The sequence below is a fragment of the Panthera tigris genome, chromosome D1 (assembly GCF_018350195.1).
Source record: "Panthera tigris isolate Pti1 chromosome D1, P.tigris_Pti1_mat1.1, whole genome shotgun sequence".
NCBI classification, from domain to species: Eukaryota; Metazoa; Chordata; class Mammalia; order Carnivora; family Felidae; genus Panthera; species Panthera tigris.
Window position 1 is genome coordinate 25,109,141 of NC_056669.1, and position 14,493 is coordinate 25,123,633.

Genomic DNA, 14,493 nt, shown 5'->3' on the forward strand with positions numbered 1-14,493 from the left:
AATGTCCAAGGGTAGGAGGAGATAGAGGTAACAGCTAACGCAGAGACAAAATTTATCCTTCTCCACATTTTTTACTCTATTTAGGCCCTAAACTGACTGGTTATTAGCCATCTGTACTGGTGAAGGTGATATTCTTTACTCAGCCTACCATTTTTATGATAATCTTTTCTGGAGACATCCCCACAGACATGTCCAGAAAGAATATTTTACCAGATATCCGCACATCCCTTAGTCCAATCAAGTTGCCACATAAAATTAATCATTACAAATCCTCCCTTGTTAACTTGGCACCCATATTCATCTCCTACCTACTTGCCAAATAAAGACAATAACAAGGCTACAATTCTGCCTAACATGATCCAACTTTCCTGTGTACAACCAAAAACAGATTAATCCATTCTCCAGATGAGGAGGTGAAGTTCTTGAATGATGTTTACTTTTTTCCTGATATTCTATAACTTGAGTACTACGATGTAAAATTAATGGCACTTAAATACTAATATAAAGTCAATACACCTATATTACATGACAGAAAAATAAGAGAGGAAAGAAAACCAAGATATTTGCTTAATATGTGTGTACATAAACACACAAACATATTCATAACAAAATAAGAAGGAAATACTCATGACAATTATAGTCCTCATTTCTGCAACCAGTCTCCTGTTTGTAGCTGGTGTTTATAGCTATATTCCACTACCTAATCTGCATTCCCTTTGCCTTTAGCAAGCACCTCAGCTTGTTGTGGTTCTTTATCTGGCAGGGTGACCCAAACCTTCATTCCTGAAGGGACTTGGCCATTCGTAGTCCTGCCAGGATTAAGTTGTTGTAGTTTTCCACTGGCCTTAATCACAGAGCGTGGTGAAACCCTATGAAATGTCTTGCATTCCAGACGTACTCTTCCTTATCCCCAGTGTAGAGTAGTAAGCCAAATTTCCCTTGGTAGTTTGGATCAGTCACCCCAGCCAACACTGTGACTCCCTTTTTTGCCTGTTGATTCAGAGGCACGAGGAGCCCCCAAAATGACCAGGTGGCAGTCTTAACCTCCAGTTCCCTGAACATTGTTATGTCTCCTGATGGGAGCAGTCCTCCCTCTGGAGCTAAGACCTCTAGGCTAGCAGGGCATAAAGTCATAAGAACCAGAAGCAAAAGTTTGGCTAGTAGGTCACTAGGGATAATAGTGAATGGCACCCCACCCATTTCTGCTCCTCAGTTCTTGGACCACTGAATCCTGGCTTTCTCAGAGAGGTAGCACCATATACCGGATGCTGCTTCAAAGCACACTAGGTTATACCTTCTAATGGAATTGGCGGTTTTTATGGCTGCTTCTTCTCAGTAGATTTGAAAGAAACTTGAAGACAAAAATTGCATTTTCAGTATCTTTATATCTTCTTTGATACTTACATACTGCCTGGAACACTTTCTGTGTTGGGTTACTGCGTTTTGAGTGAATGGATGCCAACAGCAGGCAGAAGTATCAATGGCTCCTGGAATCAGGAGGAGAGGGGGAAGGGAATTGACGGAAAGTGGTCAAAAGGCACAAATTTACAGTTATAGCCTCAATAAGTACTAGAGACACAAGGTACAACAAGATGATGATAGCTAACAGTGCTATGAAATACGTAGGAAAAATGTCAAGAGAGTAGATCCTACGAGTTCTTGACACAAGGAAACTTATTTTTTTTTCTCATTTTATTGTATGTATATGAGACAATGGATGCCAACTAAACCCATTGCGGTAATCATTTCACTATACATGTAAGTCACACTATCATGCTGTACATCTTAAACTTACACAGCGACGTATGTCATTTTTCAACAGAAGATGAAAAAAGGTAACATGATCATGGGGCATAAAGATGCGTACAGAAATTGTCATCATTTGATCACTCAGGAATCTAAGGAAAGACAGAGATAAATGTGGATACCAGTCTTCAATACAGTAGGGTCGCCTGTGTGAACACTGATCACCAGCTCTTCCCACCTGCATCAGGGAAAAGACAAGGGAAACCTATATTTCCACAGAAGCAAAAAGAATTTATATTAATGTTGCAAAATAACCCTGAGGCACCAGGGGTTGTGTGAGCTGGAATCAGTTAGCAAACAGTAGGTAATATCATGGGATGTCCCAACATATTTAAGTACACCTCACATCATTGTCATTATCAGCCTTATAAATAATAACCACAGTGTTTTTCTTCCACAAATATAGTTCACTGGGGCTTTTGATGCACTTTAACATCCATTTATTCCTTTAAATATCAGAACGATTCCTGGTTGAAATACGACCCTGTTTTAGTGTTGGGAAACACACAGAAAAGCCCATGAAGATACACTCTGAACATGTGCTCTCTGGCTTTCAAGTATGACAACAAAAAGTTCGTGCAATAAAAAATGGGCTGTGGGTATAGGTAGGAACTTCTTGTCCATTCTGTTTTTAAGTTATTCGTAGCAATGAACAGCACTCATTTTCTGAACACACACACAAAAAAAATTCTGGACCATTGAATACTGAACAAAAAAACCCTGCAGACACTTCTTCTCGTCAATCAATTCAATTGAAGCCAACATGTTTCTGAGGGAAAACCAATACAATACAGAGGATGTAGATTATTAATAAAGTCATTTACCTGATTCAAATCTGAATTCATTCCAAATGTCCTTATTTTTCCCATTGCAAGTCCATTTGTGAAGTATTGTCTATCTCCTTTTCCCTTCCCAATGACTACATCCAGGTTAAGAGAAATAAATACATGGCAGAAAGATGTATAACAGGATAAAATTGGGGGCTATTACCACAGGTTGTTTCCCATTGCTCTCTCTTGTACCCATTACCGTCTCCAATTTCCAGTGTCTTCATTATGACTCTGCCAGTGGTAATAACTTTATATACTATCCTGTGGAGAGAAGTTGGTCCAGACTCTACACTTGAAACTCAAGACATTATACTTGAAAATCTGCCCTTAAATCTCCTGTCTGTGATAAAAGTATTGAAAATCAAAGCTTTCAAATACATAAACCAGTGTTTTGAGAAATGGGGGGGGTGCAGAAAAGAATGCATTATGATCTAAAAACATTTTTCTCACTCAAAAGAAGATAAAAGTCTGACCACAGGTAGGAAGAGGAGAATCAGAGAAACGTGACTAGAATTTCAGTATTTGCTGTTCTCTGAAAAGGACCCTTACTTTTTGCAACAACCCCCAGGGAAAGGATGAAGGGAGCAGACTTTCCAGAAGAAACTTCGAATCTGTCTATTAGAGGTGATGCAGGGGCAATTTCAAAGCAGAAAGCATGACTGCCTAGCTTCCCAGGGTTATAGCCCTAATGAGCTGCAAGACGTAAAAAGAACCCCATTATTGGGACCTCAGCTACAGAATAGCGATTCCTGAGTGGATTAGTCAATGACAGCCTCCTATATAGGGCCCAAAGCTAAGCCTAACCCCAGTGAGCAGAGATGGTGATTATCTAGAGAGCTCATGAAGTCCCCACCCCATTTGGAAAATTCCGCCCATCCTTCCCTTTGCCCAACAACTAGAGTTCCCTGGAAATTAGCTAGTTCAAAGCCCTCTCTCTTCCTGGACACACTTTATCAGAGAATCCATGAAGAAGAAATGATCTTCAGCAGCAAGATCCCAGAAACATCTGGGTTGTATCCCGAGCTGTCAATCTTGCTAACTTATGAATAACGGAGAGGAATGGCTAAAAAACTGGATAAGAAGGTTATCAGCTCCTCTTCCCTCCCTAGCATCTTTCTGATGGCCTTGATTGATGCCAGATTGCCTGGCAAGGAATAAAAGTGCTATTTTTAGTTGGCTCTGACTCTGAGGGACTTTTATTTCTGCTTGTGAACCTTTATAAATATTTAAGAGAAAGAAAAAGCATGAATGGAAGAACATGTGGTCTCACGGATATCCATCAAAGCTGTCTGTAGAAATTATAGATATGTATGTGTGTGTAGCTGGAGAGCCGTCTGGAGGTACAGAGCTGCATGTGTATGAATAAAAGAAAACTCCCAAGGCCTTGGAGAGAACTTCAAAGTTAAGAGGAAATCAAGGCTAATAAGGTGCACACTCTGAACTCTTTATTCAGCTGCCTTCACCACCTTCAGCCTGTTTTCCAGTCACAGACCAGGCGTGCTTACCTTCTTCCTCCTAAAAAAAGGAGAAAGGCTGGGTGTGAGAGGAGATCAGAAAGTTGGGTTCAAGTTCTGGGTCTGCATCGTGCATTTGCCTGAATGAGCAAAACATTTCACCAGGCGGATCTCAGAATCCCTATATGTAATACGAGGGTAGGGCTAACTTCCAAATCGAAACCTGTACTTGTGAAGCAGTCTTCTTCCTTCTTATGACCTTTATCCAAATTGTTTCCTTCATTTCAGAAAAATCTGAAATGTCCTGCCTTTTGTGTTCTGCTATGGCACATTAAAAAGTCAATTCAACAGGCATTTCCTGAGTGTCTGCTACACCAAAAGCTCAGTACTGGCCTGTGGGAGAAAGGAAGCTCAGGGGAGGATCGTGTTCTCTGGCAGAACAGTGCCGAAAGTTCTTTTCGGTTCCCTCAGGTACAACTTCAAAAGGAGCAGTTCCCTTCAGGCGAGAAGAGTCTTCGTATTCCTTCTTCCAGGGAAAGCACTCCAGTGGATTCCAGTTTTAGTCGAGATTTTGCCCACCCTTTCTGTCTCAACGCAACTCCTAATTACATGCCCTACAGGGCCAGAAAGTACACACACACGCACGCACACACACACACATATCCAAAGATTCCATCAGTAGTATTTGCAGAGCACCTACTAAGCTAAGCGCTGAGATTACAGCATCAAAGGAGCAGGACCCACTAGTCCCACTGTTGTGGAATTTACACCATAGTTGGAAATACAGACATTAGAAAATAATTATAAACTTCATACATAAGCACAGGGTGCCATGACATGGCCACCCATATAAGACATTCTAACCATCCAGGGGCGCAGAGGTGGCTCAGTCTGTTAAGCGTCTGATTTCATCTCAGTTCGTAATCTCGCAGTTCTGGAGTTTGACCTGCTATCAGCAGAGAGCTCATCTCAGACCCTCTGTCTCCTTCTCTCTCTGCCCCTCCCCCCCCTCTTTCTCTTGAAGACAAATAAATAAACATTTTTGTAAAAAAGGTCCTAACCATCCAGCATACAATGAACCCCTTTCTTGATCTTGGCACATCCCCATAGGAGGTCACAAGCAATTCTTCAAAAGCATCATCAGTATCTGAAACCAGCTCAGGAAATTCTCTCCCTACATCCTAAGCAAACCTCCTGTTGTCCTGATAGGGTAGCTCTGTGTCTCAGTTTCCTTTTTTCATCCATTCCGGGTTCAAGTATCCTGGCTGCAGGGTACCCAAACTGGCATTTCTTTAGGAAGTCAATGCAAGCAGCCACCCCTCCACAGTTGAGGTGAGTTTTAGCAGGATACTATACCCTGCCCCTGGCCCAGCCCCAGCTCTGTAACACCACCAGCCTTCCCTTCGGCCACTCGGCTTCCCAGAGCTTAGGCACCGATGGAAGAAGGCAGCACAGCAGTGAAAGAGCTATAGGTGGTGAAGTAGGGGGTGTGAGCTCAACCCTTGGGGTGGGTTGGGGGTTGGCTTTAATGTCTGACTCTTAAACTCAGTACAAAACTCTGCTCGTGTGGGCATTAGGTCAGTAATTTCTGGTGAGTGCAAAGTTCTGGGAAGACAGAAAGAAAGAGATGAGTATATGAAACTCTCTGGGACCCCTTAGTACAGAATAAACTGAGACTTCCTCTTATTTAGAATATTAAAGCAGTGACAGTTTGTCCCCTGTGTATCTTGCTGGCCGTCATTCCCTTCCTCACTCACACATGAAAACCTCAATAAAGCAGCTCTGCTTGAGCCCACTCAGCCCACCCTGCGCTTGCACACCTCTGTGAGCTTGTCAAATAACTCCCACTCGCTTCCCATCCAGCTAATTCCAGCGCCGCCACCCAGACTGTGCAAATGTCACTTCCCTTGGGAATGCTTCCCTGACTGCCACCTCCCACAAAAAGAACGAATTTCCCAGCAACAGGTTTTCGATAACACTTTACAGTTTTATTAGCATGAACTCATTCTTTCAACAGACATTTATTGGGCACCAACCACACTGCGGGTCCTGACATGGGTCTTCGGCAGAACCATCTTCTCCATTAGGCTGAACAGCTTCGGAACAGAAACCACGCCTTTTGCCTTGGGGTCATGCACACATCTAGTTCATATGAGCCACTCAATCTATGCCTGGTCAATTGATGTAAACTGATGTAAACTGTGAGTTTCTTCTTAAAGGAGTTGATGGACATGAATTGGCAGAGAGGAGATCTGAACTGATGTCTAGGGAATTAGACCTTGTGAACAAAATGGAATGAAATTTGATTACGTGGATCTCTTGCAACATCGTAATTCCATTCCAGAGTGGAAGTCTCCACTTTAGGAGAGCTAAGCTCTCGTATCTAAGCTTCCCTAAGGGATCCCAAGATGGGATATGATCTATTCCACAGGCCATGTCCTCTTTCCCCTTTTGACTTCTGATTCTTAGCATTGCAGAAATATTACTCCCAGAAATAAACTGACCTTTTGAAAAGTAACCAAAATCATGCATTCCAGCCGAGGACAATGAACTTGATGTTTAAAAAATACATTTCTGTGCCAACATAACGAACTTGTTGGCTACTACTCCATTCTCTCAGTTTTTAGATAAACATAAATGTGATTCTCAAACATTTGTCTTACTAAAAATGCTTTTTTTCTCTACCTTAGGAAAATGCTATTGAAAATCCAGTGGGGTGGTTAAACACTACCTTGTATCAAGTCAAGATTGTGGAATTCTTGTTTCAGTTGTGTGACCATCCTCCAATGACTTGCATCATCCAGATAGATTTGGATGTGAGTGCAATGTGATAAAATTTTAATTCCACGATGATAAATGTGGGAGCTAAAATATAAAGCCTTGCTTTGAGTCAGATTGATTCATTCATCACTAATAATAATAATGGATATTGGCACAGCAAGTGACAGTTTACCAAACTGTATTTATTGGGGTTTTTTTTATAGGATCCTCCCAACAAATTAGGGAAATGTTTTATTATTACTGCCATTGTCTATATCTTATGGCCACAAAACTAAAATTTGGAAACATTACATGATTTACCAAAGAGCAAAGATAAGACAAGGTTTGGAAACTTGCACGGTATAGCAGAAATTATGGTGGCTCCAGCCAGACAAAACTTGGTTTGACTTTTGGTTCCTCTACTTACCAGCTTTGTGATCTTTAACCATAAGAGCCATTACAACAAATATTTATTTAGTGCTCACCATGTGCCAGTCAATGTCCTAAGCACTTGGCTTGTCTTGTATCGTTTAATTTTCATAAGAGTTTATAAAGTACATTCCATCACTATCCCCAGCAATGGCTGATGAAATGGACACAAAAGGATAAGCAACTTGCCCAGAATTTTCTAACTGCTAAGTGGGAAAAAACAGGATTTGAACCCAAGTAATGTGACCGAAGAGTCTAGCCTCCTAACCACTAGGAAATAGTATTTCCCTGTGAAGTTAGTTTATCTTTCTTACCATCAATTTTCTCATCTATTAAAGAGAGGTGGGGTGCCAGGGTGGCTCAGTTGGTTAAGCATCCAATTCTCGGTTTTGGCCCAGGTTGTGGTCTCATGACTCGTGAGTTCAAGCCCTGCATTTGGTTCTGTCCTGACAGTGAGGAGCCTGCTTGGGATTCTCCTCTCTTTCTTCCTCTGCCCTTTCCCAGCTCTCTCTCTCTCTTTTAAAATAAATTTAAAAACTTAAAAAAATTAATATTAGAGAGAGACAATGCTACCTACTTTGCAGGATTGTTAGAAAATTAGAAATAATATCCATCAGGTACCTAATAAAATTCCAGGTACATAGAGAGCTTTCACTAAATTTTCAGATTTTACTAACCCATATGATATTTTCTATGACACACTATGCCGGGATTTCTAACCTGAACCTATATGTGGGTCCACAAATGAGCTACAGAGAAACTGCAAAGGTGTGTGTGTGTGTGTGTGTGCACGCGCACGTGCATGCATTTTTTTCTAGAGAAACTGTCTGTAGTTTTCATCAGCCTCTCAAAAATATCCATGGCCCCAATAAAACAGTACCACTTTGGATTATCTTGAAACAAGCCATACATTCTCTGCCTCTATTTTTTCATATGGAAATATATTCAAATATTTTCTTCAGTCAACATCAGCAGCAGAAATGAACTGGTGAATTCGGCTTACTGTTATCCAACTTTTAAGTACAGGTTATTTTTAAAATCCATTTATTTAGACGGGTATAATAGAGTTTGAGAATTTCTGCCTTCTGTATTCTCCCCTGGCTCTATTTGGGGTTGGAGAAAAGTTTTCCTAAGTACGTGTGAGTGCGTGTGTTTCCATGAGCCCTCAGGGTGAGTGAATTCTGTGAGGCAGGCTGAAGGCCTGGCCTCAATTGGCTGCCCTCCACTTATCGGAAAGCAGCGTCCATGTTTATCCTGTTCCCTAATTAATCTCATCCCAGCCAACAGCAGACTACCACCAGCAGCTTTATGTCTCACAACATTTGGCGACCATGTGGAATGCTGGGGAATGCTTGTGGTCCTTGCCTTGTTTGTCTCCGTGACTCACTGGGCTCTGCCAGGTTGATGAGAAGTGGGTGTCAATGGGCACGCCAGCCCTGTAGCCAAAAGAGCTTCATGGGAATGGGCACTGCCAGGGAGTCCAGAACCTCACACGGTCAAAGGACAGTACAGGCATCCGATGCTGATTTGTATGAGATTTACAGCAAGTTCAAACCAGCCTAATCCTATTTTTAGTGAAGAAGTTGGTGGTGAGATCACAAAGGGCCTTACTTAGTAAGTCACCCTATCTGAGAATGCACAAGGAAACAAATGCTACGAACAGTGTGAAGTTGTGATCCCCCCTCCTGTTCCACACTGGCTTTCTCACCATTTCTTGTCTTTTATTTCTGCGTCTCTGTCACCACTTCTGCCCACTTCCTTCAGCTGGTTCTTTGAGAAACACAGCTGGATTTCATGAGTTCAGTGAGTAGAACTAAATATTCCTGGGCAAAATCAAGGTATGAAAGTTATGACATCTCCTTGAGTACGTAGTCCATGGTCTTTGAAAGATTCTAGAGAAAGACCATAAGGTCCTCTCCAAACCCTCTTGCTCTTAGATACTTCATTAGGGCTTTGCCATTTTCAATGTTGGATGCATTTTAATATGAAAGTGTAATTGTTCACATTTATGTAGCTCCATTGACCAGAGTCTCTGATGTTATTATAATCATCTGTAAGGTATGCAAAGGAGAATTGAAGACAAGAATACTATTTTAAGTGGTATAAGGCTTTAAAGGTTTTAGACCATGATCCCTATTTTCTTACCTATGAACTAATGTATCATTTTTAACAGGTAATGCCCCAAATTGTGAAGTATACTTTAAAGTCCAATATTAATCAGAGGAGACGGTTAATAAGCAATGCTTGGTTTATTTTGAAGCTCTAGAAAACACTTAGTGGAGGTGTGAATGAAACTTCAAATTGATGATGACCTCCCTTAACTTAAAGAAAAACTCTCTTCAAACTTCCCACCTAAACTATCATTTTATCTCTCGCCTTCCTTTCTCAGTCACATTTCTTGTTCTCCTCCCACACATTGCCCAAAACCTGTAAGCTGGGTTCTTCTCTCAACACCTATAGAAACTAGCTTCCTATAAGTGATGTATCTAAATACCATTCCCCATCTCAGAACTCCTTTCCTGCTCATTCTCTTTGAACCCTCCACAGCGATGCTTCCCCCAACTACCCTACAGATTCCGCCTTACTTTCTGTCACCCATCCTGCCACTATTTTCCCTGCCACTTATTTTGACATTTCTATTGGCCCATTTTGTGGAAAGCTTTACTATCAGATATACTCATTATCCACTGTTGCAGCTTGTTCCTTTACCTGAGAGTACTTACTAAATGTCCAATCATGCCTTGGAAGTCTGCTTCTACCAATATAGCAGAGACTATAAAAACCTCCCAGGTACAAAATCCCTAGAAATACCAGATAAATATATAAGAAATCATTCAGATATGGAGAAACTACCCAGGACACATGAAAATAGGAGGAAAACCAAAATCATAGGCAGGATGTTGAATAATCCTGAGGCTGTCTTTTCAACAAAAATCCGAATTCACAATTTTGACCACCTACCACACAGCCTCCTGTGACTATGGTATGAAAACCCCAAACTTGAGATAGACTAAAGAAAGAAAAGCAAAACATCTTCCAAAATGTTCTCTCTCATTTGTTATCTGCCTAAGCAAATGGAATCACAGATTTTTCTGCCAGTCATCTCTGCGGTTTCTGTGTTATCCTCTCCCCAGTAACCTGTAACCTGTAACCTGATCTCCAGTGTACCCAGAAAAGAGTCTTGGCCCTCAGGTGTCTTTAGGGTTAGTTCCTATTAATTCTTCCCACTGGATAAGTTCATGTGGCTGGGCTTCTCTCTTGGTTATCTCAGGCATTCTCCAAATCCTCTGATGAGGCTAAATTCCTTCTGTGTTAAGCAGGAACACTGACACTATCTAATTCTTACCAGACTCTGCCTTGACGATCTTCTGTGCCACCACAGTGTGACCTCAATGATGCTGCCATGTCATTTTGAGCATCACTTTTCCCTAAATTCTCTACTGGTCACACCAAACCTACAACTTCACATCCCAGTCTATAGCCCTCAGCCTGGATATTCATGCCAGCAAATATAGCAACCTGAGAAGCTGCTGCCTACATACTTTTCCCTCTTTCCTGGAAGGGAACACTTCTAACTTAAGAGGGAGACACCTTGAAACAAAACTTAAATTTTACCAACGACTGGGATTCGTGTATTTCTGAGCATGTATCTGGGGAATTGGTATATCGGGTATGGTCATGCCTACCCAAAGTTCACGTGCATGAGAATGTGATGAGTATCTTGGGAGAACACACATCTCAGGGAAGAAAGGGTTAGGGAGAGAATACAGGCTAAGATATAAAGCCTTGGTCATTGAAAAGAAGGAGCAACTTTGAGTTTAACACAATATCAATTTCTATTTCTCATATACCCCTCTAAGCCCAGAACCCTATAAAATCCTGTGTGTACGCTGCATAGAAATGGTGTGTCTGTTACAGGGATAAAATGCAAAGAAGTGAAAGTCTTTTTTGTGCTATGATAATTACCAGGCTGAATTTCTGGTTGCCATCTTGTACTCAAAAGTGAAAAGAAATCTCAGGCCTAGGTTTGGTGGGAGGGTTGACAGAAAAAGATGACATTTGTCCTCACAACAATACAGTGCCCCAGAGTCCAAGAGACTGAAACTCTGGCTTCAAATTCAGCATAGAAGAAGAAAGGAAGCAAAGGTCAGAGTGGCATGAGATTAAGGAAGGTCCAGGAAGAAGCAATAGGCACAAGAGTAAAATTTCAAGATATTGACTTGGTACAAGTGTTTTAGCTTCAAGGGGTTCCCAGCTCCCCACTTTCCACTCAGTAGGCCTACATCTCACTAAGATTCGCCAGCTTCACATTCCCATTGCACTCTCTACACAAAGTAGGTTATCAAGAAGAGGATGTGGAGGGGCACCTGGCTGGCTCAGTCAGTTAAGCATCTGACTTTGGCTCAGGTCATGATCTCGCGGTTCGTGAGTTCGAGCCCCGCGTCGGGCTCTGTGCTGACAGCTTGGAGCCTGGAGCCTGCTTTGGATTCTGTGTCTCCCTCTCTCTCTGCCCCTCCCCCGCTCATGCTCTGCCTGTCTGTCTGTCTGTTTCTCACACAAATAAACATTTTAAAAAAAAATTTTTTTTAAAAAGAAGAAGCTGTAGCAACTAGTGCCAGAGTACCAGGTTATGCTGCAATAAGTTAATATAACCCACAAATACTTACTACAACCCCTTCCCATGTGTCCTGGTCAAGCAACTCAGGCTTGCTTAATTATAATTAGCTCCTATTATCAGTCTTACATCTCTTTCTCTTTCCTTATCTTTATTTTTGTGCCATGATCAAAAGTACATTTTTCAAAGTCTCGCCCCCTCCTACCTCTTAACAATGTATGAATCCTCATATCCCCTGATATACCTCCTGGAAAATTAATATCACAGGTATGCGATGAAAATTACTATGATATCTTTCTCTGAACAATAACTGAATGAAATGACTGGCCTAGCTGGAAGCAGAAAGAGATGATTCTAAATATACAATTCCCCTCTTAGGCAAAAGGAAATTGATCTCATGTTGAACTGTATCCACTTGACACTGACAGAATAGCTTACTATGTAATTAACATAGTAGAAATTTTGAATGGATAACAGATGGAATCGTATTGTGTTTTCTGGTCATCACTCCAGAGAATGAATAGACCCCAGTGTTTCTAAGCACCCTGGACAGTTCCTTTGCTCTCATCAGTCCTACCCTTGCATCTTTCCATTTGAATAAATGGGTCATATTATCACTACACAGGTTTAAAAATTGTATATCAGAAAGTATCTCAGCTGTCATCTTGCACAACTTCTTTCTTGAGAAGTGAAGAAGCTTAGACCCAGGGGCCAATTACTTTGTCCAACGTCACTGCTATCTTGTCCAGAATAAAGAACAACAACAGCTACAACAACTTAAGTCTCATGAGTCCTATTCTGAAAGCCTTCTCTACAACATATTGAGGTTTCCTAAGTTCCTCTTAATCATTACTTTGAAAGTAAGAGAATCCAAGAAGGTTGGGAGACTCTAAACATATTTATTTGCCAAAGTTAACATTCTCTCCTTTTCCACTCATCTTCATAATCTGAAAGTGTGGTTTGGAAGAAACTTGTGTCATTCTTTCTACCTAGTTGAGATTAAAACTATGCCATATTTATCTATATTTTTGTTCATTTTTTTTCTCATGCCTCTCTACATGGTTAGGACATGAAGATGTCACAAAAACCAGTGTCTCCAAGGAGCATGCCCCTCATGCAGGAAATAAGAGATTACATTTCCTCTAAGACATTACCTTATATGTACATAAAATATGGTTGATTCAAAATGCTCTTAACCTAATTCATTCAAAGTTGATTTGAATGTTAATTGTGCCTTTATTTCCAGCACACATTTGTATCAATAACCTCATTTTTAAATCACTAGGGCCTTTTGCTACTGTTGTTTTTGTTGAAAGCTAATGCTGGAGGTGATGTGCCCATAGGAACCTCTAAAAATCCATTTTTAAGTTTATTTTTATTTATTTCAAGAGAGAGATAGAGAGAAAGCAGGGGAGGGGTAGAGAGAGAGGGAGACGTAAGCAGGCTCTGCGCCATCAGCACAGAGCCCAATGCAGGGTTCGAACTCACAAACCATGAGATCACGACCTGAGCCGAAATCAAGAATCAGATGCTTAACCGACTGAGCCCCTAAAAATTCATTTTTACATAGCATTACTTACACTCATCCATTCTTTCCTTTCTGCTTTACAGCTCTATTGGCATCTTTCCTTTTCAGTCAGTTTCTATTAATGAATGTTAACATATCATGTTTTAGGCTATGCTAAGATGAAATAGTGTCAAAAGAAATAAACCTTTCAACAGCCATCATCGTTTCCTCTTTTCCTGATTTTCCTACTGCAGTAGAAGTTTTCTTCCTTTTCTTAAATGTCCTTTATCTTGACACCTTTTTCTTTTAGCTACTATACTGCTAATATATCATATTTACCAACATAACTGTTCTAGAATACATCTAATTCTTAATTCTTAAAATCTTATATATCTAGTCTCACCTTTCATCCTTTCTGATCAACTAAAGTGAAAGCCGCAGCAACCTCCTCCACCTCCACCCCCCCCACTTAACCTTTCTTATCATCTGCAGGACCAGAACTGTTGCAAGAGTTATTTCTGCTGTTAGAAAGATTATAACAATCGAGTTGCCACAGCCCTACATTTCGTTTGTATCCCTCCTCACCCTATATCTAGAAATCAGACTTCTAGCATTTCTTCTTTGAATATGATGTGGCTATAGTGTCATCAACAACACTCATTTTTTTTTAACACCCAAGTGCCCTCCTTATTCCCCATCACCTATTCAAAAAAAAAATATGGCACCTTCACGAATTTTCATGTCATCCTTGTTCAGAAGCCATGCTCTTCTTCTCTGTATCATTCCAATTTTAGTATATGTGCTGTTGAAACAATCACATTCATAGATTGTTGTATTCAAAAAGACTTTTCAGAACTCTCTCAGAAGCACAATATCACATACATTAGGGCCACAATTGTAAAACTTCTTTATATTAATTTTCTGGACATTTAGAAGCATAAGCAGAGTACTTATTCTTGGCATATCTTTTTTACGCTTATTTATTTTGAGAGAGAGAGAGAGTGTGTGTACAAGTGGGGGGAGGGGCAGAGAGAGAGGGAGAAAGAGCGAGGGAGAAGCCCATGCAGGCTCCGTGCTGTCAGTGAAGAAGAC

At 40.9% G+C, this 14,493-nt stretch overlaps 1 non-coding gene across 1 annotated transcript; it reads right to left on the reverse strand.

Annotated features, from left to right (window-relative positions):
• Positions 1-14,112: 14,112 nt before the first annotated feature.
• LOC122231548 lies at positions 14,113-14,219 on the reverse strand. The gene has a single exon (XR_006208819.1). It is a non-coding gene; the product is annotated as a U6 spliceosomal RNA (small nuclear RNA).
• Positions 14,220-14,493: the final 274 nt, after the last annotated feature.